This window comes from Agrilus planipennis, unplaced genomic scaffold (genome assembly GCF_000699045.2).
Source record: "Agrilus planipennis isolate EAB-ADULT unplaced genomic scaffold, Apla_2.0 scaffold56, whole genome shotgun sequence".
Lineage (NCBI taxonomy): Eukaryota > Metazoa > Arthropoda > Insecta > Coleoptera > Buprestidae > Agrilus > Agrilus planipennis.
The window spans coordinates 316,735-322,734 of NW_020438870.1; the positions used below are offsets into that span (position 1 = coordinate 316,735).

General features: G+C 28.0%; 1 protein-coding gene across 1 annotated transcript in view; it reads right to left on the reverse strand.

Annotated features, from left to right (window-relative positions):
• LOC108732671 (sn1-specific diacylglycerol lipase beta) overlaps window positions 1-4,857 on the reverse strand; it is a gene marked incomplete in the record, with an annotated part of 36,572 nt that extends 31,715 nt beyond the window's left edge. Inside the window, 1 exon segment of the mRNA XM_025976893.1 lies at window positions 4,482-4,857.
• Between the last annotated feature and the right edge of the window lie 1,143 nt (window positions 4,858-6,000).

A 6,000-nucleotide genomic window follows, 5' to 3' on the forward strand; every position in this document is an offset into this window, starting at 1 on the left:
TAGACCTACTCATTTTTTTCCAATTGTTTTCTATATCTCGAATAAGGATGATTTATAATTAAAATTCTCATTGAACGATACATCCTGGATATTTAAAAATGTTACTCATCAGTTACTTCCAGAATATTGCGCTATCAGTTATCCTGTTTCTAAAGACTAATGTTATATTTTATACATTCGAGATTATGAATTAGTGCCAAGAAGTTACGACCTCAAAAACAATCGGGAGTTTCTTTGCATACAATGGCATATATTTAAATTAAAAAGAAATGGAATTACAGGAATAAAACGCTTATTCGATTCAATTTTTGTATTTTAATTTACCTGAATTTGTTTTATTCCATTTAATAGACCGAAAGATGATGGCTTGCTTTGGTCTCCGATTTCATTTGAGGGTTGAGAATGAAGCCTGATATACCAAGGTAAGAGGTTCTTAACCGATACACTCATGCACTTCGTAATCAAAATTACATTTTTATTNATCTTAGGACTAATGACCTTATGATGATGATGATGATAGGAAAATGTACGATTAATTGCAAAAATAATTGAATTTGAATTGAATTTTATGAAGGTAAAATAAAGATTCTCCACAAATAATCCTCGTAATATAAAGGTTGTAATTTACACTGTAAGAAATCAAAAAGTACGTCATGCTGAAATTTTGGATTCGTAATTAGTCTAAGAGGTATATGTAAGTAAGATAAACGCATTATTAATCGTAGCAATACATAAGTTCTTTTTATAATAATTAAATTATAAATTGCATCTTATTTCTGGTTAAATTTCCTTGAAAAGATTGTTGTCATTTTGTTTCTCTTAATAATACAATACCTTGAAGCAACCTTTCATAACTAATTCAAGTTGTCTTGGAAATTTCAAATCGTCAGTAACGTAATAGGCATGGAGAAGATAAATAAATTCCTTAAGTTTAAATTGGATTTTCCTCTAGACATCTTTTTTAAATACCACTTATCTATTCCCAACATTCATTAATTTCTTTTATTGAAGAATAAATCGACAAAAGTTTTGGATTTTTCCAGAAAGCAAATACTTTTTCAGAGATTATTACGTTAATTATTTATTTTTGTAAAGTCTGATGTAATTACCCATATTTATTGCTCTCACAGGTCTAGTAACTCTTTAAAATGTTTGCTAGTTTCGTTAATTTTAATGACGTTTATTCTTGTGGTTAACGAATGACAAGCGAAAAGTCTATGTTAATTATGCATTTTTTTTATTGTTGAGCATTTCTTTCGAGAAATTATTCAGCAAACAACTTTTAAGAGAAGAGTTTCTAGAATTCATGGGAGAATTATGTTCGTACATTTTTTGCGTAACTTTTATAATGATGAGCAAAAGCAGTCTTGGTTTTAGTTTTGTGTTAGGCTTTTACGTATCAAACGTTTTTTACTAATTTTTTATGGCACAATATTTAAAAGAAATTAGTAATAATAAATGAATACTTGCTTAATTTAATAATTCTCATCGGTTATTTCTTGTAATATTGAATTAAAAAAAGGTGGCGTATAAAACATTATTACCATATCGTATATTTTTTAATTCCTACTAATCTTCATGCTTAATGAGAAATGGATTTTATTTTATGTGATCACATGTCTTTTCTCAAGAAAAAAGATAACTTCACTTTAATTACTTATTTGTTCCCGTTTCACCAACCATTAAGGCAGTTATACATATGTAAAAGAAATATTTAAATAAGAATGACTATGAAGATATGTTAAACGAAATCTCGTCCATGTTCTGAAATGTGTTGTATAACCTGAAGAGATTACCAAAGAAAGCCAACGAAACGTCGCAAAACAAAAATGCGTTAATATCTTGCATTTATTCTTTTACCGGGTTCTCCATTGATCAGCTGAAAATTCAGCAAATTTCATCTCGTATAAGAATTATTATGTTGGATCATTAATCTAATGATAATCACCAGGGAAATACCTTGTTTACGTAGTAATTAAACTATTATTTATTGTTATAATATTTAGGGGGTTTTTGTTGCAGTAATTTTTCTCTTTAAAAATTCAGATAAATTACGAAATAAAACCACATATTAGCTGAAATTTACCAAATAGCAGGACAAAATTTTATGTAAATATTTTTGAGCACCACTTTACAATCAGTGATGAATTGATTATTTCTAGCACCTCGTTGTAGGACGCGAAAAATTTTAATTGTGATACCTAATTATAAATCAAAAATAACGTGTGATGACGACAGATCAAACTTTCTCTTATTTAGTTAGTACTAAATGTAATTACGTAGATACCTAGAATGGTCAAAATGATTCTAGTACAAAACAAAATCGCGTGAGATCATTTCTTATACAAATATATGTACATTTGGATTTATGTGTAAGTGGACTATGTAACAACCATCTAATTAAAATATCAATGAGTAAGTAGGCACTTATACTCTTTTAAAGTTGTATGTTATAGGTATGTTGTACGACAAAAAAGACAACAAGAATCCAAATATGTTCAATATGTGTTTTGTTTTATGGTTACTAGATATTTCCAGTAATTAAAAAGAAGTTATTAAAATACCCACTGTCTACTCTAGTTTTTTAATGAGAAATGGAGGTTTCCTGTTTTAAAATAGAAGTAATAACAGATCTGAAGCAATATTTGAATTAATAATGCATAATAAGTGAAAGTCCATAGTTAATTTACAAAATAGGTGTAATAAAAAACATGTCAGGAGTGGGCGAAGATATGTAATAAAACTGACCATCATTCACTTAATTACCATTTACATAAATGAATAAAATACAAAAATAAATATTATATTACAGTCACAAATAAATTACATTCCATAAAATTAGAAAGATCACTTCTTTAATAAATACTTCAATAAGGGAGTTATTTACTCCAAAATATTTTTCTAGTGAATAAAATACAATAGAATCTACGTATTTATACAGTATTTACTTTAAATATTGATAATTACCTTTTTTAAAATTTAAATTAAACTATCGACATTTAAAGAAACAGAAAACTACTTTATTAAGCGATTGCTCCAAATAATTTTCTTCGATTGATATGCATACCTACAACTGTTTGAGTGTATTAAATATGTATGTAGTTAGTCAAAACCTGCTTTTAATTCCTAATTATACAGCACATAAGTTGGATCTTCCAGTATTAAACGACAGATTATGTAAAACACCGTTATAATAACAATGAATAAAAACAATAAAACAAAATATTAGCCTCATTCATACAGTAATCAACGTAAATTCTTTTCATTATGAGTAATCCTAATGCAAATTAAAATTCCAATTGACACGCTCTCCTTATTATAATAACTTAGTAATTAATACATTATTGCAAATCGAAATTTTTTTTAGTCATTACTAAAACACATCCGGTACGTAGTTATTACCTATAAGTTGTAATAACTTGGATCTTCTCCAAATAAACGGTAGATTATGTAAAATATATACCGTTACAATAAAAATTAATAAAACTCTGGATAAGATCACAATAAAACAGAAAATCCCACTCCTATGATACCATCAACGTAAATTCGTCCCTTTTATAATAAGTAATAAGGTAATTTTATACCATTTTATTGATAGTAATTTTTTTAGAAGAAGCGCAGAAAGATTTTCGCGGGGACATGCGGAAATTAGTTACACTACAACTTAAAGTAACATTCGCGATTTTAGAAAGAAAAAAGGAAAAGTATCAACCACTCTAATAATTCAATAATTACTTTTGACTTTTTAACTTAAATCGCCTTCAGAACACGAAAAAATGTAGATTTTTAATTTAGGGTTTTTCAATCTAAATGATTTTACACATATTTTTTTTTAAATAAATTGCAGAACCCTATTATTGTATTTGTTTTCTAATCTGATTTCGGGACGCACTGTAAATATCGACAAAGCAACAAATTATATACTTTTGTAGTATATTATTTATATATTCGTCTGAGTTACATAAAAAAGAAAGTAATGAATACCTGTGTTGTTAAAAGTGTGCGAATGATGAAAATTGCTAAAATAAAAAATATTAGAATTGAAAATATTACGGTTTTCCAACTGCTAACATAAGTAAGAGTGTTTCGATGCAGCCAAATTGTGTAATTGTTAAAAAATACTCATTCTTTCACGATTGCAATGTGTAGTATAAATATTATTACAAATCTAATACTTTTAATAATGAATAACTTTTTAGAATACTCAGTAAATATCTATTTATTTGGCACACATTATAATTAAATCATATCAAAAAAAGTGTATCGAAGATGGTAATTTTTTACACACAATAAATTATTTAAGGATGAAAGATACATTGAAATTTTTTGAAAATGGGAAACAAATAAACAGAACAGTGCATAAATAAGTGCCGTTAAAAGAATTTAATTATATAAGTATTAACCAGAAATTTTAACGTTAGATTGAATACACACAGGAAGTTCGTTGTAAAGCAGTAATAAGAGAACAGCAGAGATCCTACCTGTTTCTAAACTATCCAAAACCGCTAAACTTTCCAGTTACTAGCTTTCATCGTCCGTATAAAACACACACTCACACACGCCTGCTCGCTCGAGCTTTCCCAAAGTTATTTAAGCGAAGGGTTGGTACCGCGTAATTTTCACACGTAAATATCACCACCTGTTTGTCTCTGTAACCACTTATATCTTTTATCGCGAATTGTTTGGAGACGTGCTTCTACTCTCATGTGGTGCGCGACTCGCAAACTACCTCGTCGGCCTGTTGAGACCGTGAAGTAATACTTGGTTCAGTACACCTGCGCATATAGGCTTACCTGGGTCACTAAAAGAAACACTGAAAACTCAAACAGACCAGGTAAAAGATTAAACAACTAAAAATAATGAAACTATTGGTCAACGATGGTGTGCGTCCCATAATCTAAAATAAAATAAAAAGGCGGAAGCGGATACTGATAAGGACATAGAAAGCAGTAAAATTACACTTTTCAACAATTTATGCGTTTGATTGTTAATTTTAAAGTTATCACGTAATAAATCTTCTGCAGCTTATCATTATAACTTTTTCGTTCCTGATAAAATACTATTTTTAAAAAATTGGACCACTTAAACTAATATTCCTTAAGGATGCTGTTCATAAACCGTGCTACATGTATGCTTCTCGTTTTATTTTAATTTCCATTTAACCACAAAGGTTTCTCTTTTCACTCTAAAAATTGTATTTTTAAAACCCCTGCATTGAAAAATGTTTTTTTAATTTACTTATAGTCATAAAGTAATTCCTCAATTTTTATGTATTATCATAACTGCAGCTGAAATAATTAAAAAAATGTAGTACATATGTGCTTATTTATAAATATATGCCTTTTCCTTTTTGTAATATGAAACCTACTTTCTGATGAGTTGAAAAAAAAATATTTTGCCAGCAATATTACACTATAGCAATATAAAACAAAAATTCTAGCAGATTTAGCATTCAAGTGTATAGAAAATACCATTCATTCACCATAAAAGTTTTCCAATCGTGTAAAAAATGACAGGTCATCAATCTGGTCATTACAATTTTCAAGGATAAACTGATTAATAATTGAAATTGAAGTAATTATGCATGGTACTAAATAACATGTTCGATGTACCTGTTATTACGTATTTTAGATCATGTCTTATACAGGAAATACAATTGTATTTGCACTAATCAATAAAATCAATTTGTGAAATAATGGATCGACTTTCTGTAGATATACATTCATATTTTACATAGTTTCATGTGACAGAAAAGTATTATTCGATGTATTTCCAACATTTTCTTAATACATGCACTTTAATATAAATTATTTTTAAACAACGAACTATGTAGCTATCAAAAATGTATTATACCGATTGTTTGCGGCAATGGTGTAACAGCAAATCAATTAGATTTTTAAAGCCAATCGACCTATAAACGGAAGTTTAATTTGTTCACACTATCGAGTGTACTCTGTATTATATTATTATATATATTATTTATTAATCTAGAACATTTCA